General features: G+C 38.9%; 4 long non-coding RNA genes across 6 annotated transcripts; 3 read left to right on the top strand and 1 right to left on the bottom strand.

Annotated features, from left to right (window-relative positions):
• Window positions 1-1940: 1940 nt before the first annotated feature.
• On the bottom strand, window positions 1941-4018 carry LOC311066572. 2 transcript variants are annotated; one of them, XR_014603108.1, is made up of 5 exons: window positions 3882-4018; window positions 3399-3470; window positions 3155-3258; window positions 2765-2843; window positions 1941-2275 (listed from the first exon to the last, which is right to left on the bottom strand). It is a non-coding gene; the product is annotated as an uncharacterized lncRNA (long non-coding RNA). The 2 variants fall into 2 exon arrangements; XR_014603109.1 differs by lacking the exon at window positions 3882-4018 and having other exon boundaries at window positions 3399-3550.
• Window positions 4019-10595: 6577 nt separating this feature from the next.
• LOC311095100 lies at window positions 10596-11544 on the top strand. The gene is made up of 3 exons (XR_014608773.1): window positions 10596-10870; window positions 11273-11322; window positions 11427-11544. It is a non-coding gene; the product is annotated as an uncharacterized lncRNA (long non-coding RNA).
• Window positions 11545-11605: 61 nt separating this feature from the next.
• On the top strand, window positions 11606-21287 carry LOC311066755. The gene is made up of 3 exons (XR_014603135.1): window positions 11606-11769; window positions 11990-12086; window positions 21220-21287. It is a non-coding gene; the product is annotated as an uncharacterized lncRNA (long non-coding RNA).
• A 73-nt stretch (window positions 21288-21360) lies between these two features.
• LOC311096142 lies at window positions 21361-22925 on the top strand. 2 transcript variants are annotated; one of them, XR_014608965.1, is made up of 3 exons: window positions 21361-21491; window positions 21573-21658; window positions 22431-22925. It is a non-coding gene; the product is annotated as an uncharacterized lncRNA (long non-coding RNA). The 2 variants fall into 2 exon arrangements; XR_014608966.1 differs by having other exon boundaries at window positions 21391-21491; window positions 21592-21658.
• Window positions 22926-26264: the final 3339 nt, after the last annotated feature.

The raw sequence follows: 26264 nt of genomic DNA on the forward strand, positions 1-26264 counted from the left end.
CGCTCCATGCTTGTGCCTATTCGGCCATAGGCACGATGCCGCAGGCCGAGTGCCGTACTGAAGGCACTCGCAACCACCCAGAACACTCTAGCAACTGCTTAGCAACCACCCAGAACACCTAACAACTGCCTAGTAACCACCCAGAACACCCTAGCAACTGCCTAGCAATGCCGAGCATCCACCCAGAATACCCTAGCAACTGCCTAGCAACACCATAGCAACCACCCAGAACACCCTAGCAACAGCCTAGCAACCACCCAGAACACCCTAGCAACCACCTAGCAACGCCCTAGCAACCACCAAGAATACCCTAGCAACCGCCTAGCAACCACCCAGAACACCTTAGCAACTGCCTAGCAACATCATAGCAATCACCCAGAACACCCTTGAAACCACCTAACAACCACCCAGGACACCTTAGCAACCCTATTTATTTAAATGTAATCATAATGGTCGCCTGAGGGCGCTCAACGACCATGTCATCTGTGAGTGTGAGTTTCTAACAAACTAAAAAAACCTTACAATAAATACATTGCATAATTTACCATTGTTAATGTGTGTTTATTTTTGTTTGTTTGTTGTTGTTTATAGTATTTAATGATTATACACACATTAAGCATAATTAACCAATTCAATCGATGAAACTACAAAGGTGGCACAGAGGTATATATAATTACAAAATAAAGTCATTACGATTGTTATTAATATTATTTTATAAAGTAACATGTAAGATAAAAGTAGTTTAATCACGTGAATACGTGTGACAAAGATGTTTCTGCGACACCTCGAGCTCTCCTACCGTGTATCAGCGTCAGAACTCACTCACACTTCGTTCATTCCTTGCAGATATGCCATACATACACTATAAGGATCAGTGAATGAGTGAACGAGTGAGCGAGTCATAGATTTGTTTACAATGAATGAATCATTCATGACTGATTCATCACTAGAAAGTGCGATTCTATTGGTTGTACAATCAAAGCTCGCCGCTGATTGGTTGCGAGATCGACTTCACTGGAGCACAACTGGTCAACTGCTCCATTGTTCTCTTGAGGTAAGTGGAGACGGTTGTTTTCAAATATGCTGTTTTATAAAGCCTTGTATTGTCAAATGCAGCTCTTTGAATTAAATGTAGGTAATATTATTCGTATTGTAATGAGTTGTAGTTAATATCGTTTTTGTTTGCACTGAAGCTACCTTTTTCTCTGTAAAGAGGGTAATGTATGATATCTTATGTCTACAGCTAGCTAACATTACACTTCAATCTTTGTGTGAAAACGTAACATGATATTTTTTGTGTGTCTGATGAATATTATGTCCTTTGGTTTTTGTTGTTTGTGTAGCTTACAATAGCTTAAATACTGCGTGAGTACCCAGCCGGCATTTCAACGTTGATTCAACGTTGAATCAACGTCAGGGACCAAGGTTGAATCAACGTTGGATTATGATTCGATTTTGCAAAACGATTCAACGTTGAAATCGTGACGTTGTTTCACCGTTGATTTCGTGACGTTGTTTCACCGTTGATTCCGTGACGTTGTTTCACCGTCTTGCAGCAACGTTGAGGTTGAATTGATTTTGCAAAACGAAACAACGTTGAAAAATAATACCTTATATCTTATTTTTCAACATTGAATAAACTATAGATTGAGTTTCCTGTTCACTGTACTCTCTGAAGACATTACATTTGTACAGAAAATCAAAGCAACTGTAATTATGTAACTTGCATATGCATAATTTGCAATACTACCCTAGACACAGTATCTAATGGGAAAATTGTACATTCAATTACAAACTAGTTTGCAGTTGGAACATGAGTCATGACAATGCTGACTGAATTTGTGATTAACTGTCCATACTGTACAATAAAAAATGTTAACTGTTAAATGACTGGCGGCAATGGCTTAATTAAACACATTAAATAATGAGTTAACACATGCTCAAGATTGTAAAAAGTTTTATTCTGAAAAAACAAGTCTAAAAATACAAAAAAGAAAAAAAAGAAAAACATCTCAAACTTTAAATTGCAGCGTTTTCAAAGTAATGTTAAAAACCTGTAGAAGTAAACATCTAAATGGAATATTTAAAGACAGTTTTTGTTCAATTACAGTAACCCTTAAATTAAACATTTAATATTTAAAGTGTAAAAAAAAAAGTTTTTAAATTCTCAATAAAATGTGACAGCCTTGTGCAGTGCTCCGACAGAGTCCCAGCTCGAGGTCCATTCCGATGCCATCACTTCCTCTTCACTTCGTGCCCGCTGTCTGCTACTATCCTATAAATAAAAGCAAAAACACTGAATACAAAATAAATCATGTATAAGATTTTCACTTTACAGTTCAATTTGTCGGGTAGAAAACAAAGTATACAACACTATCCATTCTAAAACACTTATTTTAATGTATTCAGATGTACATTTACACAAGAAATTCTTCAGAGCCCCAAGGTGGAATTGTAAAAAAATTACTATTACTCCATGTGTCAGTTACGGTTACTATAATCATAAGGTCATGATTTCATCCTTAAACCAGATGAAGAAATCAACAAATTGTGGTGTTGAGCTGAGAGGGTTGAGGTCTGCTGTTCTTTATATCTTTCAATGCAGGTTTATATTGTTTCAACAATTATATATTTCTGATAATATTTGTGGAGAACATTACACTGTTTTAATTCAGAATCCTAACCATACATTGTACTAATTAAAAGTAATTTATTAAATCAAGTAAAAAAAAATAAATAAAAAAAAAGGCCAATGAATCTGTACCAGAAGTGATAGTGCAATGTAGCAGCTAAAGAATAATCCTCCACCAAATTGCCAGTAATCATCTGGATCCTTTGCGAATCTGAAGGGGGGAAATAAGAAATTATTCAATGAAAAGTCCATAAAAAGCAGGGTTTTTTTTGTTTGTTTTTTACCATTCCTTTAAACAATCTTAAAAATTGATTTAAATTGTAAAAACGTTTGCCATTATAACATTCACACAACATGAATTGAGTTGTCATCTTTGAGACTGTTAGTATTAGCCTACATAATTAAAAATGTAAACATACACTTAAAGCATGGCAATCCCATCAGAAATGTGTATCATAGCAAGGGAAGCACACACAAAAAAGCCAAATGGTACACCAAAATCAAACCATCAAATAATTTTACCTGCAGCTGCATTTATCCTATTTTTGAGGGTCTTTCCCTTGATGGTTTCCAGTGATTAAAGAAAGGACTGATGAAGGTGACATGAATCCACTTTCAGTAAGCCACTTCAGCAGAAGACAAAAGGACAAAAAGTTACTCAGACTTTCTATCAGTAACGTTAAATGTCTTACTTTAAAGATGAAAATCATACTTAATACTATTAATCCCAGTGTAGGTTTTCGAACAGTGGGTAAAATTGACTTACTGTAGTTGGTGAATGGGTCTTTCTGTTGGGTGTTCTCTCCCGATAAATAATTTTATTCCAATGCTGCTTGATCTAAAAAAAAAAGTAAACAAATATATTTTCAATATCGTTATCAGTGTTTGAAGAGGTTATGTAAACTGAATAAATGACGGTTTTACCACTTTACTCATTCCCACACTTTTTTTTTACCTCTCATGCGTTTTTAAACTAATGTTAGCTGACAATATTAAACACATAAGTTAACGTTACCAACAGCAAAACACAGCAATGTCAGATGGTACTAAAACTTACATTGAAATACATGCTAATATCGCTACGCTAATGGTGAAGCAGTACAAACACACACACACACACACACACACACACACACACACAGACAGAGATAACTTATTTATTTTATGAGGTTGCAGTAAACCTATGACCGTTAACTTAACCGTGTCCCTAAACGTTAGACTTGTTAAGGACTGAAAAATGTTTTCTTACCTGATATGTCCAGTATTTTTACAGACCACGTACGACCCCTTCCTCCGTTCACATTCCAGCTTTTGTTCTTCATTGACATATCAACTCAAATTCGCTCAAAATTTAAGAATTCAACAGGCAGAAAAATAAAATAAAATAAAATAATCCAGGTCTGACGCAAGCAGCAGCAGCTCACCGTCACCGACCGAGAGTAATAATAACGGACGTATTTTCAAACTTAAAATAGGCGGGCAGAGCCGCGCACATTCTCATTGGACAGTTTCCTGGAAGACAGACAGATTAACCAATCATGCTCAAAGTAAAACGGCGAAACAACCAATAACAATAGTTTGCGCGAGTTAACATAGTGTTGTAGGCTATTGAGTGCAGTCTGTATTAATATTTAATTAATTGGTCAAATGACATGACAGTGTGAATACAAATGTAATAATTCAATGTAAACTGTTAGGCAAGCAGACAAAATGGTAAATTCACACAAAATCACATAAGGCAAAAGGTTTCTGCTGCACTGCTCTCTTGAGGGTGAAACTATTGTTAATAATGATAATAATTGTATTTTAACATATACATTGAAGAGCTGTTATGATAAAAAGTAATTAAATGCTAATTAATTATCATAATAATATGTTAAAAGGCAGATATTTTTGTAGTATGTTGTCGAAAACATTACGTTGTTTCAACATACAGATCTTGTAAAAATGTAAACGTTGATTTATAAGTGTTTTTGTTAACCTTTTTCAACCATTTAGCATTAAACGTTATTTCAACGTTGTTTCAACGTTGAAATAACAACTGACATTATTCAACCATATTTCAACGTTGATTTAGAAGCGTTTTGTTAACCTTTTTCAACCATTTAGCATTAAACGTTATTTCAACGTTGTTTCAACGTTAAAACAACAACTGACATTATTTCAACCATTTTTCAACGTTGAAGGTCGGTCATGTGCCGGCTGGGTAGTGTGTTATTTTGGCGCTTATTTTAAGCTAAAGCATCCTTAATGGTAGATTATGTGGTAATGTACAAGTATACATATGGTACTCGCCGTTTGTTGTATTTTACATTCATGCATATGGACGCAGAAATATTATAATGAAAATTGTCGATTGATGCACGTCGCTTCATGTCAAAGACAGCGTTGAAGTTTCAAAGGCGGTGAGAGAACCGATTTCAGTGCGCGCTCACTGACAGAATTCTGTAGCAGCTAATCATAAACCACAAAGTGCAAATATAATGTATGTAAGATATTAATTTTGCTCTGTATTTAGCTTTTCATATAACGGGAGTTCCATGAGTGTTTTACTGGTATTTCTCAAGAGTGAGTTGATAACTTTCGCGCCTTGCTGTCACGTGCTTCATGTTACACAAATCCCCGCTTACAATCTGTTTGAAAGGGTCAGTAGGATAGAGACGGCAGCTTTACTATATTTGCAGCAATTTTGGTCAATATTAAAGCATGATGTGACGCATAACGCATCGATTACTACGTTGACGAGATTCACAGTATTTTGAGGAGTGATGGAGAGACAAAATTGTTTTTCTTGTGTTTAAGTTAACCTTCAGATATTCCTTATAGATTGTGGGTCGGCCTCAAAACCGACCAAACACCTTGAGTGTAACTTTTATCAATTAAAAATAAATTCACTATGTTTTAGTTCAGTTATAGTTAGAATATATTTTATGTTAATAAATAATTATGATCAAATAATGTCGACTAGTGCATTACATCAGTGTTCATGTCTATCAAATGCAGTGTTGAGCACTAACTTATAGCCACGCACCCCGGCGGCGCGCGCGCATTCTCACGTCTTCAGAGCGATGTCTTGCTCTCTCTCCCTCGCGCTATTTATCAAAATCAAATGACACGATGGTAAACTATTCAGTGATGAAATGTGTTCTGTGTTGACACAACCCAGATAGCAATTACATGTGGGCCACATGTGGGTATTATCTGGCACATATGGCCTAGATGTGGCATGGCTGAACAGATATGGGCCAAATCGTAGCCATATTTGTTTTGCCATAACTTTAAAATCTGCGGGAAATGCTCTCTTGGTTCACAACTGATTTTGAGGTATATGGCCCAGATAACAACGAACACATGAGGACCATATGTGGTTGAGCTATGGCACACAGTGAGAAACACCGACTTGTGGTAAACATTTGGCTTATACGTGGAAAAACACAGGAATCCTGAAATCAAGTGCGGCAAACATCCGCCGTTCCACACCTCAGGTTGCTCTGCATCTCCCCTCCTATTGGTGGAGTGAGACTGGCGCGAGTTTGACTGCGACGCTGGCCAGCTGACGCCTTTTACTCTGCTTTCCTCGACTGTGTACATTCAGGTAAGTGATGTTTTGGCATTTTAAAGTCATATAAATGAAATATGCAGCATTATGTGTCAATATTGCATGTTATTATGTTTAGTTATTCGTTCCATCGAGGAAGGGGTTGAACTAGCTAATATTTTCCTCAGTTTACTGCTATACTAACTTACAATAAAGTTTAATGTAACTTAACCTTTAACTTAGGCTATAGCAGTTCGCTGGTTTGCCGTTTTAAATTAAGATGTTTTTGTTTATAAATCAACAGCTCACTGTCGTACACAATAAAATAGTATAGTTTGTCATTGTGTAGTAGCCTGTTTGTGAATTAAGGCGACGCGGTCCAATGTCGGTGTTAAGGCCCGTTCACACCAAGGACGATAACTATAAAGATAACGATAAAGATATAATTCTAAAAATCGTTCTCCATATTAAAGAATAACAGAGTTCACACCACAACTATAACGATAAAGATATGAGGAACGATATCGTTGGGATCACTTTCAGAACGATTTTTTTTCAGCTGTCAAACGATAAAACACTGACAGTCAATCAGAATCCATTCTAATTTAAAGGTCTCGCGCATTTAAAATGGGGCGCGCGCGCGCGTGCTTAGAATAAAAAGACCGTTATCGTTCGTTGGTGTGGACGCATATATAGTTATCTTTGTCGTTATCTTTATAGTTATCGTGCTTGGTGTGAACGGGCCTTTACTGTTTGTCAGAAAACCTAAATCCTAATTTGTGTTCACAATCATTCAACTAATCATAATAATATAAAAATGCCAAGAATAAACACATTAATACGTGTGCATTATTGTATGTATTTTTATTTAACTCTGAAATGATATTCAACCAAGACTTTTTCTCATGACCTTTCCCTCTTTAAAATTAAATTTGTAATGTTAACGTTAGGCTATTAGTGTCAAGTCACAATACCAAAATTATGACTTTCGATACAATACCTGAACATTAACATGAACTAATAATGAACTGCACTTCTACTGCATATATTAATATGTGTTAATGTTAATTTCAACATTTACTAACACATTCAATATAAAAAATTGTAGGCTACTTGTTAACTTTAGTATGCACTGTGAACTAACATGAACAAACAATGAATTGCTGTATTTCTGTTAACTATCAATTAATTGAGCAGCCATTCACTGCCATTAAAAAACTTGGAAGAGGAAGGACATTTTTATAATTACTCTAATTTCTCACGATATAGTTTATATACCATGCTATGGTATACTGTCATACCACCCAGCCCTAATGTGTGGTATGGGTGGGGCAATGACAATAATTTCCATATTAAAAACCTAGAAAATATGGTTTCAGATGGAGTAAATAATAGTTTATAGTTCATTTTTGAATATAAAAGCACTTCCATTTTAGGGTGGTCTATTTAATTGCATATTTCAACCACTTACACAATGTTTTTTTTTTCCTATCAGATTACCTATCTGGGTCTGGTTGGTGGCTCTGACCTGAAAGACACCGTGTGGAGAGTGCTGAAAGGTACTTTTACAACTGCTGTGGCACGTTGATGAATTGGAGAGAAGTCAATGGGAAGATTGGTGTCCAACGCCTGGTCGTAAAGGAAGTTGTCATTGGTGAGACCTTTTTTAGAAGTCACTTTTATTTGTATTGCACTTTGCACAATACACAACTTTTCAAAACCGCTTTACAGAACATTGTATTTTTATTTCTGTTATCTCAGTATCGAACCAAACTACTTTTTTTGTCATTACCTGATCACATCCGTGGCTCACTTAAGTGACTGCATTTTTTTATTTAGAAGTTTTATGTTTTGTTTTTTATATATTGCGAATCATATTGTTTCAATCATACATTTTAAAGCTGTAATCACAATATAAGATTATCATTCTGTCAGTCTCATACCAGCGCATGCCTACAACTATCTGTATTTAGTTCATTATCACTGTGTATTTAAAAGGTTAGTTTACCCAAAAATGAAAATTCTGTCAGTAATTACTCACCCATGTTGTTCCAACCCCCGTAAGACCTTCGTTCATCTTCGGAATACAAATTAAGATATTTATGATGAGATCTGAGAGCTGTCTCACTCCTCCATAGGCTTCTCTGTTATTGAAACTTGCCAGCCCAGAAAGTTAGTAAAGACATTGTTAAAATAGTCCAAGAATACAGTGGCTGAACCTTAAGTTTATCAAGTGTCAAATACTTTTTGTGCACAAAACAAGCTAAAATAAAGACTTTATTCAACGTAGTGTAACAGCACAGCGCTTCTGTGTTGTACGTCAGAACGTAGGCTCACGACTGGCCAGCATCCCACACATGACCAGCGTCGGCCAATAGTGAGTCTACGCTCTGACGTACAACCCAGAAGTTGGAAAAACTTGAGGGTAATTACAGATAGAATTTTCATTTTTGGGCGAACTAACCCTTTATGTTCCTCCTTGCATTCAGTACTTGGCCCATTATTGTTTGTGTGTTTCTGCTTCCAAATTGTCTCGCATCATTGCAGATTATCTTGAGTTTATTTTGTGTTTGTAAAAACACTTATTTTTGTAGACTCTGTCTTTGGACTCAAACATGACATTAATGCTATCTGTGTTGGTGTGTTTTTACATTAGAGTGTGCATGTCTTTTTTTTTAAAAAAAGAAGCAGAATACATGCAGTGCTGTAAATTTTAACCGGTTGTTGGTGCAAAAGTATTCTAAAAATCGAAATAATTTGTCATAAGGAATTACAGTATAATTCTGGCCCACATATTGAAAAATACAATTTGCAATTCCTTTTGAAAATTTACTGGAAAAAAAACTGGTAATTCAGAGGTGTTTAATTTGTTAATAATTGCAATTAAAATATTAAAGGATATTTACATTAATGATTTTTTTTTATTATCCTGCAGCTCTAGCTTCCAGGTTGTATTGCTGCTAACATTATTTAAATTCTTCTTTATTGCAGGTGCAGTCAGGCAGAATCCCCTTACTGGAAAAGGTCAACACATTGCCGACCCTCATTGGAGACTTCTCTGCACATCAACACACTTCTCAACTCTTTGCCTTTCAAGTTTGCTTTAACTTTCTCAATTTCTCTTTAAAGTTCTCTTTACCAACTGTGATTTATTTGTATTACTCTCATTGGACTAATTAAACATAACATTAATACAAGGTTTGATCGAGTGTTTTGAACTTTGGTGTAAAAAATTAGCTTTGAATGCTATTTATATTATTAATTTGTATTCTTGAATGTTTTCAACTGAATTCTACTTAAAATAAGTACAACTGAGTAGCTGTAATTATGTGTTCTTAAATGTTTTCAACTGAATACTACTGTAAATTATTAAATTCAGCTCTGTTGCTGTAATTATATTTATTTTGATAAATGTTTTCAACTGAATACTACTGTTATTATTCAACTCTTGCTGTAATTATATTTATTTTTATGAAATGTTTTCAACTGAATACTACTGTAATTAAGTACAACACTTTAGCTGTAATTATTTAAATGCTTGTCAAAATAAATAGTTTTGAGTACATTTGTTGTTGAGTGTTTAATTTACCTGTGAGTTAATAAGACTTTAAATACTGTCAGCTGCATGTGGGCCACATAAGGGCCGTTAGATTTTAACAGAACTCAACCATACTAAAGTTGCATACCAGGCCCACATATGGGCCACATGAATTTGTAGTATTTGGCTCATGCTTGGTGGAGTTATGGCAGTCCTTTGGTTCAGTTCTGGCAAAGGAGATGTGGGCCATATCTGGGCCGGCAAACACAAACTAATCTGGGCCACAGCTCAGCTGTTTATCTGGCCCACATCTGTGCCAAAGGTAATTTGCTGACTGGGAATCTTGTGCGATGTTCTAACTGCTGGGATAATCACTCAACGCGTACACGTCCGACTCGCAAAACTAAAGACTCTTTTGAACCGATTCACTTTAATGAATTGTTAAAACAACTGATCTGTCCAACACTGAACTCACAAGACGTCTGAATCGGTGTATAACAGACTGGTAACACTTTACAATAAGGTTCCATTTATCAAACTCTTGTTAACTACATTAGTTAACATTAACTATTAATAAACTATTAATCTTTGTTAATGTTAATTTCACCATTTACTAGTAGCCTACATTATTGAAATCAAAAGTTGTATTTGGTAACATTAGTAAATGCACTGTGAAGTAACACGAACAAACAATGAAAAACTTTATTTTTATTAACTAAGATTAACAAAGATTAATAAATACAGGAACAAATGTATTGTTCATGGTTAGTTAGCCTAATACATGAACTAATGTTAACAAATCAAACCATACTCTAAAGTGTTACAAACAACTAATTTACTCTGAACTCAGAAGTGCTTACCCCATTTTTTATTATTAATATTGGTTAGTAAGATTTAACCTTAATAAACTACAGTATTTTCAGGTTATATATATAACAATGTGTAGATTTTTGTAGAAAATGACAAACATTTTTGTAGAAATCATTTAGGTGAAGGTGTGAGTGAGGTGAACATTTTCAGCTTTTTTTCCAGTGTTATTATTTGCAATAAAAGTTCAAGTTACATGGTTTGTAAGTGAAGTTGTTGGTGTTGAGTTTTATGACACTCTTTTTCTCTGTTTCAGAATACTGATTCACAAGCATTCCTTTACTGCATTTCAAAGGTAAAGGGTTAATTAGGGATATGGCCACAAATACAAAATGCTTCAGATTTAGCTTGTTGATAAGAAAATCGTTATAGTTTAAAAATGATCATGAATATAAAAGCTATTAGAAAAAAAACTGTTTTGTTTATGCCACAAATAATTAAGACTACATTTACCCATCCATTCTCCAAACCACTTGTCCTATATAGTAAACCTGCTGTATGGTCGGTCCATCACAGGTTTTAGGCAGCATATTTGACATAACTCAGCTTCTAGAAAATATAAGAGTATTTCAAAAAAAGACTTTCTTGAGATAAATTCCTAAAATTATCTGTATTCTACATATAGATAAAATATCATAAAGTATCATAATCATTATCATAAAGGCATATTTCATTATGTTGTCATTATTTTTTTCAGACTGACTGATCAGAGCACAACCTGCATTTTCTGCTGCACTTTTCTCTCTGGTTAGTATTAATATTGTTTCTTAAGCTGTATTATGGCATTTTCATCCCATCAGCATAATTGTAGTCCCTGTGCCTTAATATGGCTGTTTTTATATCTTGTTCAGGTTCCTTGGGTTTTGCCGTTTTCTACAGAGAGCAGTTTATTTAATTTCTTACCCCACGTCCTCCACCTTCACCACCCACCCACCACCTACCCCCTCCACCTTCACCCCCACCCATCACACGACCTACCCCCTCCACCTTCACCCCCCTCAACCCACCGACCCACCACCTACCCCCCCCCCCCCCCCCCAAAAAAAAAAAAAAAAAAAAAAACTTTATTGCAATTTACAAGTTTACACAGTGTCTCTTTCTTTGTTCTTGTTTAACTGTTTGTTTTCTTCCTGAGAGTACTACAGGTTTTATCTTTTTAGGCTCAACAGCTGTTACATCTGGAGAACGTTCAAAGTATGTGCCTACCTAAGTGAGAATGTCCAATTAAAATGAATTTGACTTAACAAATAAGTGCATTTAAATATGTATTACTTTTGAGAATTAAAAAAGAAATCCATGGCTACTTTTTATGATTTGAGACTTGAAAGTAAAATCTCTACTTTTAGAAGTTAAACAGATAAATTTGTCAAGAATCATTTTTTGTCATTTCTTTTTATCTCTTCATATTTTAAAGGATGCCACGGAAAGGAAAGAGATCTCAGGCTCAAAAAATTCGTTGGAGAAAGTTGGACCTGGAGGATGACCAGACCAGACCCTCCAGGATTAACCAGGTACTATTGATATCTGTGTCTTGCAACATGCACATTTCAGGGCACCTTAATGTTTGGGACTAGGGCTGTCACGATTTCACAAATGCGACCACATCCAATTTTAACTTGCAAATTCTCCAAAAATGGTCGTATATGACGACTTTTTTGGTCGCAGCCTGGACCCTGCAATGCTAATCATAATGACTTTATCACTCTATACAACACTTTTAAATAATATAATTTCTGCCTTATTCTATGATTTTCAAATACACCTTTTATAAGTGACTCAAATTTACAGTGCTTGCAGAGATGGAGTTGCATTTACTGTGAACCGGTGTCGATCCGCTTTGATCTCAGTGCTGCGCATATACTTATTTAATTAAAATATTGCAATTTTTTAAATAATCACACTAAGCCAAATTGTGATTTCGATTTAATTTCTGTTAATCGTGCAGCTCTAGATATAAACAAAAAAAACAACAATGCTCACTTGCTATAAGTATATGAATATCAGTAGATTGCCAATTGATAATCTCCATTAGGGATGCACCGATACCAGTAACAGTATCGGGCCCGATACTGAGCTCATGTACTCATACTCGTAAAAATGCCATGAAACCAATAACCAATACCAGGCAGCGTGTGTAGGCTACAGTACAGTGTTTGTGTCCAGACAAAGAAACACTGACAACAGAGGGGATAAAAAAGAAGGCTGTTTATGAAGTAAATGTATCTTATTAGTGGAATATTAAACAAAATATAATAACACATAGCTGTGGTACGCGAGCTGATCAGAGAAAAACATGCAGTGGATTGAGAGCAGTGCGAGCTGGTCGAGCGCATCCCTTTTCCACAGACGTCAGTGGAAAGTTTGTAAAAGTTTGTAAAAGACACATAAGCCGTGTTTACATTTAAGTCTTCACAGTTAGTTTTGTACATGTAAGCAGCTTTCTCTACCATGAACAAGATTATAATGTTATGTAATTTTTTTCAAGTAGTGCAATTCAACAAGATTTTTTTTTTAAAAACATTTGTCATTATTTTACTTCCATACAAGCGGTTCTGTCTCACACACATGCAAATCCGTATAGCACATTTATTATAATGTAAATTGTTAAAATAAATTAATTAATCTTTAATTTTAAATGCCTTTTCTTTAGTTTTTTAGTTTATCTTTAATAATGTTTAACAAAAATGTCTTTGTCCCAAACACTATGAAGTGCAATTTAAAATTTAACAGAGATTCTATAACACTAATTTTTACCTACAGCCTAATTCCATGAATGATTATTTACAGGTTGAACAGGCAAGCACCAGTGCAGCTGTAGCTCAGTTTTCGGGTAGAACGTATGCAGAAGGTGGTGATATTGCACCCAGGGTTTTGTCTGTGCAGGCATCTCATTGTCAAGGTGATGATAGGTATGAGAGTTTCTCTAGAAATCATCAGTGCACGTGTGTAGCGTTGACATTTTTAGCTAATCAGAGTGAAGGGATTACGTTCAAGATGCCTGACCTTGATAGAGTTTTAGAGGAGGGAGATGCGTGTTATGTCTATATTAAAATGCAGCTTATTGCTGAAGGGAGGTTTAATCGCAACCATCTGACAATGGAGGAAGTACCGTTGAGCGTGGCATCATTTCACCGGACACATAATGTGCTGAAGTCAGGAGTGATGTTTGGATACCTCAGAGCCACAGGGACCCCTGGCACTGAAGAGTGGTGGCTTCCTCTCACTGAAAGACTGCAGTGTCTCTCAACAAATGTCAGGCATGCTCTGCTCCTTGTTGCTCCAGAGTGTATTGCTGTGTTCAGAGACAGATCTGGAAGGTACGGATACTTTGATTCTCACTCGAGGACTGCTGCAGGCTTGCCCCATCCAACTGGCCATGGAACTGCTGTCATGTTGACTTTCACCCACTTGAGTGACATGGCAGACAGAGTTCTCAAGATCTTCCGGGATCGTGGTGATGAGACCAGCTATGAATTTATGCCTGTGTCTTTTGAAGCAGAGCAACAGTCTGTCCAACTGCCTTCATCTGTTTGTGAACCGGTATCACAAGTGATTTCAGCTCTACCAGAACCAGCAACAAATGTTGGAGCCAAAGTAAATTTTGTTGGCTCAGGAGCTGAAAACCGAGATGTGGCAGATAAAACAAATAAGCACAGAAGAAGAAAAGAATTGCGTAAAACATTTAAAATGTCAAAACAAGGCAGTGAACCTAAGAACCCGGCTGCACCTTATGCCACCAGGAAACATAAAAAAAGGGATTGTGAGAGACGGAGGTATGCCACTTCTTTGCAATACCAATCAAAGAAAAAAGAAGCAAATAAGGTAAAGTATAATCAAGATGTTCTCTTCCGAAACCAAATGAAATGGTCTATAGTGAGAAAATACAGCACAGATGCTCTCTTCCGGAAGAAGATGAAAGAAAACATGAAGAAGAGGTATAGCACAGATGCTCTTTTCCAGAAGAAGATGAAAGAAAACATGAAGAAGAGGTACAGCACAGATGCTCTCTTCCAGAAGAAGATGAAAGAAAACATGAAGAAGAGGTACAGCACAGATGCTCTCTTCCAGAAGAAGATGAAAGAAAACATGACGAAGAGGTACAGCACAGATGCTCTCTTCCAGAAGAAGATGAAAGAAAACATGACGAAGAGGTACAGCACAGATGCTCTCTTCCAGAAGAAAATGAAAGAAAACATGACGAAGAGGTACAGCACAGATGCTCTCTTCCAGAAGAAGATGAAAGAAAACATGACGAAGAGGTACAGCACAGATGCTCTCTTCCAGAAGAAGATGAAAGAAAACATGACGAAGAGGTACAGCACAGATGCTCTCTTCCAGAAGAAGATGAAAGAATACAGTAAGAAGAGGTACAGCACAGATGTTCTCTTCCAAAAGAAGAAAAAAGAGTACATTAAGAAGAGGTACAGCACAGATACTCTCTTCCAGCGGAAAATGAAAGCCTACATGGTTAAGAGATATGCAGGTGACCCAGAGTTCAGAGCACATCACATCCTGCGATGTACGCTGCGCAAGACCCAGAAATGTGCGGGTGATGCTTCATATCACGTTCTTCATCGATTGCAATGCGCACTGCGGATCAAAAATAAATATAAACCATACATCCGTCCCAGCCAGGAAACACCCCAGCCTTGTGTTAACAAAGTGATGGAAAGTGCCATACATGCATTCCGGTGTAAGATTCAGCATGGCCCTACACATGTCTGCACAGTCTGTCACAGAGCCCTGTTTCCTAATCAAGTCAAGGTCTGTAATAGAACAAGTTATTACAAAAACGTTCATGTTGCAATGTCTTGCCTAACTGGGAAGTATGTTCACGCTTGTGATAATGCCTGCTCAGGTTCCTGCGTAGTTCCGGAAGAGAGAAGACAGGAATGGATTTGCCACACTTGTGACAGCCACCTCAAGAGAGGACAGATGTCTTCAATTGCAGCAGCCAACAAACTGGAGTTGCCACCAATCCCTGCGGAATTGGATGAATTAAATGTCCTTGAACGTCAACTCATTGCAAAAATTTTACCATTTGCAAAAATAGTTGCATTACCCAAAGGACAGCAGAGAGCAGTACGTGGTGCCGTCGTGTGTGTGCCCTCCGAGATGGAGAAGACTGTCAACTCTCTGCCAAGACCAAGAAGTGAGGCCCAGCTGCTGCAGGTGAAGCTGAAGAGACATGTTAAGTTCAAAGGATACCAGCAGTTCCACACGGTGAACATGCATAACGTACTTGCAGCTTTATCGAAGCTGAAAGCAATGCATTCGGAATACAGGAATATCTCCATAAGAGAAACGGCTATATTCGAAAGTCCCATAGATGAGGAAGCTGATGTCTCTGAAAGTCACCTAGACGAGGAAGCTGAAGTCTCTGAGATGCAACAAGAAGTCGATGTTGCTGAGCAGGATGAGCAACACGTTAGCGTCGAGGAAAAGGATGAGCAACACGTTAGCGTCGAGGAAAAGGATGAGCTTCGACCCGGGCTCACATTAGACACGTGCATGCAGCCGCCCGACATCGGACAGGAGATCTTGTCGTACGGTGAGGGAATATTTAGTATCGCACCTGCACAAGGACAAAAGCCTGTTGGATTTTTCAAAATCCCAAAGCTGGAAGCTATGGCTTTCCCTGTTCAATTCCCCACTGGACAAAATTCCATTGACGAGGAAAGACAAATTTCAATATCTCCCAGTATGTATTTCAACGTGAGATTGTTCAGCGTGGACACGCGTTTTGCAAAAGATCAGAGTTATCTTTTCTTTGCGCAGTTTGTAACGGAAACGCAACTGGCTAGAAACAGCATGTCTATTCAGTTGCGAAAAGGCAAACCTCTCACAAGAGACGGCCGAAGAATTTCTAACAGGCTGCTTCAAGACAACCGGGAGATTGAAAGATTGGTACACAACAGAGACGCCACACGGTTCATGCAACCACTGAGAGGCTCTCCAGCGTATTGGGAGAAAACTTTGAGGGATCTACAGGCTATGATAAGACAGTTAGGAACCCCTACGTTTTTTTGCACATTCAGTGCAGCTGAAATGAGATGGCCTGAAGTAATTACAGCAATCAAGGCCCAGCAAGGTGAACACGTCGACTTTTCCGAGCTTGACTGGACGACAAAGTGTGAAATCCTCCGAAGCAATGCGGTCACTGTCATGCGTATGTTTGAGAAGCGGGTGGATGCGCTAATGACTCATCTGCTTTTGTCGCCTGCCCAACCCATTGGTAAAGTTGAGGACTACTTTTACCGAGTGGAGTTTCAAGCTAGAGGGAGCCCACATATCCATCTTCTTGTTTGGATAAAGGACGCACCCGAGTTTGAGAAGGATTCTGACAAGGATGTTTGTGACTTTATTGACCGCAACATAACCTGCCAGTTGCCCGATCCCTTGGCTGATCCTGAGCTTCACAAGATCGTCACAGAGGTCCAGCTTCACAGCAGGAACCACTCAAAGTCCTGTAAGAAGGGAAATCTATTGTGTCGATTTGGGTTCCCCAAACTGCCGGTGTCTAGCACCACTATCACTCGTCCGCGACCACAGCGTCCTGAAGAAGAGGATGACACGGACACTTCTCCATCTGGAAGCTGCATGTTTGCATCTAAAGAACCACAGCGTCCTGAAGAAGAGCATGAGAAAGAGCAAAAGCAAGCAGACAGAAGGAAGTTGAGACGGGAGGCTGCTCAAAAGGCAATGAGCGAAGCCAGGACAAAACTCAAGCCGGTGTGGGATCTGTTGAATGACCCCCAAGCCTCTTTTGACAGCTTGTCAGACCTACTGACAAAGAGTAAGTTGTCCATTGATGACTACAATGAGAACGTCGAAGCATTGTCCAATGCCAACGTGATTCTGCTGAAGCGTGATCCAAAGGAGTCTTGGGTGAATGGATACAATCCCGATTTGTTGAGGGCATGGAACGCTAATATGGACATTCAGTTCGTTCTTGACGCTTTTAGCTGCGTTATGTATATGCTTTCGTATATTTCCAAGCCGGAGCATGAAATGGGCGATTTACTTAAGAACGTAATCAAGAGTGTGCGTGAGACGAACGTTAGCGAGGAAGATGAAATGAAGCAGATAATGCAAGCCTACTCAAAACACAGGCAAGTTAGCGCTCAGGAGTCTGTGGCACGAACATGCAGCTTACCGTTGAAGAAGTGTTCACGAAGTGTTGTGTTTCTACCGACGGACGATGACGCGCTTAAGATGAGTCTTCCCCTAAGCGTCCTACAAAACAAAAATCCTGATTCGGAGGATGTGTGGATGTCAGGGATGATAGATAAATACAGAGCAAGGCCTCAAACGCGTGACTTTGAGAAGATGTGTCTGGCAGAATTTGCTTCGGAGTGCCGCATCGTGTACGGTCAACAAACAAAAGGCAAGAATGTTCACCAGCTGCTCTACGGCATGGGCTTTTTTCAGAAAAGAACTGGGAAGGCTGCAGTTATTAGGTATGCACGTTATTCGGAGGAAAAACAACCCGAAAAGTTTTACAGTAGATTACTTAAGCTTTATATGCCACATCGAAGCAACGAACAGCTAAAACCGCCTAGATTTCCGACATATGAAACATTTTACAAGAGTGCAAAGGTGGAACTACCCTGGACAACCCCTGGTTTGCTTTTCCCTGTCTGCGCCATAGTGCAAGCACACAAGGAAAAATTCGAAAAACACAGCGACGAGGTGGATAAGGCGTTCGATCAGCTGCAACAGCAAGGGCCACCCGAGAACGCATGGGCCGCCTTTGCACCAGAGATTGAAGTGGATCGTTTAGAGTGCGTTGCAGAACGACAAGACATCAATCCAGATGATGAGGATGTACAAGATGATGTCCCAGAATTTCAGATTCTTGAACATGGAGATGGAGTCGTGCCACAAATAGAGGCACCGCAGATGAGCATCGAATTTGTCAGGAGGTTGTTTAGAAGTCTAAACGAGACGCAGGCAGCCATATTCTACACGGTCTGCCAGTGGTGTCAGAAGCGTGTGTGGGGTCATAATCCGGAACAGTTTTTCTACTTCGTGTCAGGTGGTGCTGGTTGTGGCAAATCACACGTCATCAAGTGCATATACACGGAAGCGACCAAGATTCTGCGACAACTGCCTCGACTACGAGAGGAAGGAGATCTATCCGTGCCTACGGTGCTCTTGAGTGCGTTTACTGGAACGGCAGCGTTCAACATATCCGGTAAAACTCTGCATTCCATCTTGAAACTTCCAAGGAATCTGAAGCCACCGTATCAAGGACTTGGAAATGCCCTAGATGAACTACGAGCAAGACTACGCGACGTGGAGATTCTTATCATCGATGAAGTGTCCATGATTTCGAAGGATCTTTTTGCCTACATAAACTGGAGATGTCAGCAAATCAAAGGCAGCAAAAAACCTTTCGGGGGAATCTCTGTCCTCGCCGTGGGCGACTTTTACCAACTGCCACCTCTGGGTAAAGCCAAACCACTCTGCGTGTACGAAGAGGATGTTTTGGACTTCTGGAAAGACCATTTCCAAATGATTACCCTCACCGAGATCATGCGTCAGAAAGAAGACCTGGCTTTTGCACAACTTTTAAACCGCCTACGGGTGAAGCAGAAGACCGACGATCTCGCCGAAGAAGATAGAGCTTTGCTACTCCAGGCAGTGAAGGACCCCAAAGACTGCCCGTGTGATGCACTGCACATATTTGCCACAAACAAGGAAGTTCACGAACACAATACGAAAACAATCCATGCTCTTCACACTGACATCATTACCATCGATGCCGAAGACTACAGGAAAGACCCAAGAACAGGAGGGATGAAGAGACAAATGAAGCCCATCACCGGAAAAAAGGATGACTTGCCTGACACCATACAAATTGCGTTGGGAGTACGCATAATGGTGACTAGGAATCTGGATGTTGAAGATGGAATTGTCAATGGGTGTTTTGGAAAGATTGCAAACATTGTCAATAAGACAAAAGATGGAATCAACACCGTGCAAATGTTAGGACTTCAGCTTGACAATCCAAACGCAGGCAAGAAACACCGCAAAAGGGTGCAAGGTGAAGAAGATGACTTGGTTTACATCGAGAGATCCGAAGAAACTCTTAGGAAAGGGGCAGTTCGTCGACAATTCCCCATCAAGTTAGCCTACGCCTGCACAGCTCACAAAGTCCAAGGCATGACGATGGAGAATGCCGTTGTCTCACTGAAGAAGATTTTCGAGCCGGGAATGGCCTACGTTGCCCTCAGCAGAACGACCTCGCTTCGTGGACTGCACATTATGGACTTCAGTGAAAAGAAGATATATGCAGATCCTACTGTCACAGCCTCATTGGCAAACATGACAAGAGCGACGTTTAAAGGAATCATGCCACTTTTGCAGCAGGTGAGGGAAACCAACATGGATCAAACGCTTAAAATCATCCATCACAACACAGAAGGACTGTCATCCCACATTGAAGACATCAGATGCCATCATGAACTGCTTCTATCGGATATTCTTTGCATGACGGAAACTCACCTGACCGGATCATTCACTACACCTCACGTCCAATTGGATGGATACAACATGTTTCTGCGTAACAGACATGTCTCCTACTCGACACACCAAGAAATTGCACAGAAAGCTGGCGGTGGAGTCGCAATCTATTGCAAAGAGCATATATCAGCTCAGGCTAGGCAGTTTATTCAAAATGTGACTGATCTGGAGTATGTCGTCATCAAAGTAGATAGCCCGATCAAAGCAACAATCGCTGCTGTCTACAGGCCACCACACTACGGATTCGAAGGATTCCTGGAAAACTTGAAGAGTCTGCTGGATTATTTGGACATCGTGGACGAACATCCTGTAATAATCTGTGGAGATTTTAATGAGGATCTCTGCGCAGGGAAAAAAACTGTTCTGGAATTGTTTCAGTCTAAAGGATACACGCAACTGATCACCACAGCAACAACCAAAAAGAACACTCTATTGGATCATATTTACATCTCTCATCCGGATTTGTGCCTTCAGTCAGGTGTCTTGCATAGTTATCATAGTTATCACAATCCCGTGTACTGTATTTTGCGTAAATGAGTTTTTGTGATGGACCGGTATTGTTGTGTGTTGCGGTAGGTTAGTATGCCATACGGAACCGTTTGCCACTGAACCTTGCTTTAAATGAGACAGTGGGGCTTCGACAGCCTTAGTTGAACGGTTGGGCGCGTATGGTCGGGTTGTTAGGTAGGCCATACGGAACCGTTGCCAATGGACCTGGATACATGACATCAGCGGGGCTTCGACAGCCTTAATCAAACGGGTTGGCGCGTATGGTCGTGTTGCGGTTAGATTGTGGTTAGGAGATTGTGGTTAGGTCATGTTTAGGGTTTATGCCACTGAGCTACGAGGAAGGAGCAACCACAGCAGCAGCAGGAAGTACGGAGGAGTAGTGTGACAGCTCCAGGGAGGACACAGAGAGTCATTGAGCAACAGTGGCAGTAAGTTATAAAAGACAAGGGAAAGAGAGAAGTAGCAAGACACCATTGTAATGTTTGATTTTGACCTTATAACATACATTTTAACTTGAATTGATTTCAATCTACACAATTTGTGACAATCTGTGCGGGATATGCAGTCCTCTGCTATTCTATGATTGATATGTGCACTTCTGTAAAGTTGCAGGAAGAATTGGGAGACCATAGCAGTCCTGTCTGGATACGAGTGTGCAATATACCTTCTAAAGCTAAGTGTTAAAAGATTTTGCTTCAGCTTCAGTACTACTGCTTTTCATAACCGCATTTGAATCAAAATGTTATATTTGAATCTAATTTTGATTTTTATGTTTTTCAGGAACCAGCCAAATGAAGTCAGATTGTCTGAGAAGGTCACGTGTGCTACATCAATGACGATGACGAGCTGCATACCAGATTACGTGCCAATTTCTTTCCGTAAGTTTTATTTCTGAGTTTCTTTCTTTTTTTTGTTTATTAGTACCGGGTGTATTAGTGATCCCATTGTTAATTTATTAGTTTCATGCCCGGAGAACAGGTCCAAATATCTATGGCATTGAGGACAACGCTGAAGAATGAAGAAGCAGAGGAAGAAGCAGACTGAGGTAAAGTTTGTCAATACTACTGATAAGGTCTAGTGTTTCAGTGCATTTTATTATACAATGGTTTCATTGTTTTTCCCGGGTCAAAAATTGTCTTCGTTGGTGGCCAACAGACACTGCTGTCCTATCTTGCCCTCTTATTTAAAAAAAGAGCAGATTTTACCACTGGATTTCATAGTTTTGTAAGATAAAATTATAATTTTGTTATATTGATATTAAAAAGTTAAACTAAAAAAAGTAGCATCAAAAGGTTTATTTAAACTAATAGTCTTAATTTTCTACCATATAGCTAACAATTGAATAAAATTAACAGGTAGCTAACAACAACTTGCTTTGCGCTTTATGATTTTAATCACTCCAGTATGAACTTAATTTTATTTATTTATTTTTGACAATGTTATTTATTTTAAAAACTGCTGTTCAATGTTTATTCATGTTAGTTAACTGTATTTACTAATGTTAGCACTTAAAACTTTTAATTTTAACAATGTACCAGTATTAGTAAATGTTAAAAATCACTAACAAAGATTAATAAATGCTAAAAAAGTTAAATGCAGGAAAAACCATGGGTTTTGTTCAAAGGTGTATGATTTGATGTGAAAAGCTTTGATTTTAATGTGCATGATGGTTCTCAGAAGTGACAGAGCAAAAATGGTATTTTGCCAGGCTTATATTTGACCCATCAACTATGCTGCTCAATAAGTCTTGGAGAATCAGAACAATTCAAATAAATTCACTAACATTATCATATATGTTTTACCTCCTCTGCCCTCAGGATATCCAGGGAGACAAATGCGCGCCATTCAGCATAGAAACATCGGCCTCTCCCATCTGTGCAGAGACGGAGTTCACCTGAGCACAGAGGGAAACCAGCTTCTCCTGAGCAACATCAGAGAATGTCTGCGGGTGGAACTCCAAAGTTGAAGCCAAATGTCCTTTTAAAGGCAACAACGGCTCTTTTCAGAGCTACCCACTCATTCAACTAAAGAGCATTTTTACAAATGTATTCACAACTAGGGCTGAACGATACATCGAATTTTCATCGTCATCATAATATGAACTTGCGCAATGAACACATTGCAACAGACAGCCTGACACGATGAATAATGCCTGGTTCAGATTACAAGATTTTTGTGTCTGTTAAGATGTCACGGTGTCAGATTACACGATTTTGACTCCTAAAATCTTGTCGTGTCATGGACAAGAAACATGTCAGACTACACGTTGCTTTCCGACCAGTCATCGCATGCCGTCACACGCACACATTCACTCACTCACACACACACACACACACACACACACCACTGCCCCTCACTCACTCACTTGCGCTCACTCACTCACTCTCTCACACACACACACACACTCGCATGCACACACACTCGCGCACACACACACTCACGCTCACTGGCGCACACACACACTTACTGTTGCTCGCACTCTCACTCTCGCTCACATACTCAACCCGTCGTGGAGGGCCGTTAAAAAATTAAACATGCTAGTCTTTCTGTCGTGATGTCCTGAAGCATCGCAGAGGTTGTCGCCCACTATGACACGCTATATGCTATATGAATCTTGCGTCCCGACGCCCATAGTCATTTACGAATCCCCACGACAACCTATGTCAAACGAGTCATGCCAAAATCGCGCTAAAATCGTGTAATCTGAACCAAGCTGGTAATAAACTTTTGACCTAACACGCAAAGAACCTATTAAAGCACTAAGACATGGGAACAGTATAGCTAACATTCACATTTAGGCTAAACTAGTACATAATTTAAAAAAATGCTTTTTATAATCTTAGGGGTAATGCTGTAAAGATAATTTTAATACAAAGTAAGAACTAGTACAACACTAGGATCTAATCCATTTGCTGGGTGGCAAACAACAGGCGTTTGACACAACAGGCGTTTAAAAAAATCTTTTAAATAAACATTTGGTTAATTGGCACATACTGTGTTTTTGTCTTTATTGAATGTTATTGAAAGTTACTCATTGTCACATTATGAATATTTTCTTGTGAACTTCAGAGAAGATCCAGGTATATTCACAGATGGTTCTTTAAGATGGTAAGAGGGTCATTTAAAAGCTTACATTTAAATGAGCTTTATTTACTCAACACTTATAAAATCAAGACCACTACATGTACAGGATATCAACGATCAATTAATGTTTGGTGCTTTGAAAAGAATAACATGCATCCATATTCAGACGCACCTGTTAATGTGTCTTCACACAGCTTCACTGAACAGCATCCAAATGGCATTTTAATCCAGAAGTGTGCATAATTGGAGGAATATTGATACATTTAGAAGTTTGTTTCATTTATTTAGACAAAATCATTATTTCTATTCATATTCCAATAAACTATGCGATGCGATCTGATGAGCAGAAGTGGCTTCCAGCGATTGCTGTTATGACCAAAATAGGTACAGTAGGTGTGGTGTCATATTATAATTTTAAACTACAGTACAGTTGTTTTTTAATTCAACAAATTTTTGCATAACAAAAAACAATTTTAAACAATTATTTTAAAAAAAACAATAAAAATGAATTATAATTTAACACTTGAATGATTATTTTAAACAAAAAAAGGAAAATGTGCAGTATGATCGATGGGGTGTCAGTTAAGTGCCTTTTATAAAGTAACTGCACATGCGTCCTCTACTTGGGTCCTTCACACAAACAAATCTGCCATTTAAAACAATACAAATGATGCACTGTTGCTCAGTATTAAGTTAGATTGTGCTGTATGATTTCTTTTAATTTGCTATGAGCTGGATACACAAGAAGCACGGTAGTCGTGGTAACGAACACAGTATATAGAGATGGGGGTTCGTTTATATTATTCATAGTGACAAGAAGCCTTTGCAGTTCCATCATTGACAGCTGCCAAGCAACTTTATAGCAACCAAACAGAGTACCCTAGCAACCGTTTATCAAGACCCATGTCTCCGCATCAGAACATCGTATAGAGATGGGGGTTGGCTCTTTTGTTTCGGTTAGGAAACAGTCTGTAAATATCACCATGGTAACTGTGTATTCACACCCTAGCAACCGTTTAGAGCCACCTAGCAACCATATTGCAACATATAGAAGCCATATTTCAGCTCCACAACATCGTACAGACATGGTTGTTGGCTCGTATGCAATCATGTACAACACCATAGCAACCGAGTGGCGAGTTTTGCCACTGCAAGCACCACTTCACATTTTCTTCAGGAAATGTACATTCTAGTTAGTGGTGCTTTTTTGAAAGCATCACTATTGTTATTGCTCATACTTATTATTAGTGGTGCTTGCTGAAAGCAAGGCATCACTATTGTTCTCTTGCATACTTATTAGTGGTGCTTTTTTAAAAGCATCACTATTGTTATTGCTCATACTTATTATTAGTGGTGCTTTTTTAAAAGCATCACTATTGTTATTGCTCATACTTATTAGTGGTGCTTTTTTAAAAGCATCACTATTGTTATTGCTCATACTTATTATTATTATTCTTATTTTTATTCTGGACAAAGTTTGGCGCGTAACTCGCCCCGCACCGTTTGTCTCAGACCCCTGAGTGAGGTGTCAAATCGAGCGGCTCATTGAGGAGAGGTGTGCTATGACTTTTCTAAGCGATCGGGTGTACGATGTTCACACAGCGGACGAAAAAGCGGCCAAAAAAGTCCCATTGACTTTACATTGGGAGTTCTAAAAATATTTGAATCCCAACCGACGTTTTCACACACACACCACTCCAAAGGGCCTGACACCCCTGCGTCTCTCCCTCTCTCTCTCCCTCAGAGGATTTATATTATCAAGCAGCCAATAAGTTATGGCCCAAAATCTTCATAGCCACACCCTAGCAACCAGTTTCAGCACCCTAGCAACCACTAAGAGCTCCCTAGCAACCACCCTAAACCAAAAAAAAACATTTTTTTATTTTTTTTATATTTTTTAAAGCAATTTTACTCTCGTGGCCTTGCGATATCGCTCCATGCTTGTGCCTATTCGGCCATAGGCACGAGGCCGCAGGCCGAGTGCCGTACAAAAGGCACTCGTTATTAAAGATTTTAAGAACTCTATAAAAACTCCATAGTAACCATATTTGACAACTACCAACCACCTAGTAACACCATAGCAACTAACAAAAACACCTTAGCAACCACCCTGAACACCCTAGCAACGTCTAGAAATGCTCTAGTAACCACAAAAAACTCTAGCAAGCACCCAGAACACCCTAGCAACTGCCTAGCAACCACCTAGAACACCTAGCAACTGCCTAGCAACCACCCAGAACACCTAGCAACCAACCAGAACACCCTAGCAACTGCCTAGCACTGCCCTAGTATCCACCCAAAATGCCATAGCAACTGCCTAGCAACACCATAGCAACCACCCAGAACACCCTAGCAACTGCCTAGCAACCACCAAGAATACCCTAGCAACTGCCTAGCAACCACCCAGAACACCTTAGCAACTGCCTAGCAACACCATAGCAACCACTCAGAACACCCTAGCAACCACCTGGCAACAGCATCTTGCTAAAAACATGCTGGCAACATGCTAATCAAGCTAGCATCATGCTAGCAACATGCTAATCAAGCTAGCATCATGCTAGCATCAT

This window comes from Abramis brama (genome assembly GCF_963993115.1).
Source record: "Abramis brama genome assembly, chromosome: 1".
Taxonomy (NCBI): domain Eukaryota; kingdom Metazoa; phylum Chordata; class Actinopteri; order Cypriniformes; family Leuciscidae; genus Abramis; species Abramis brama.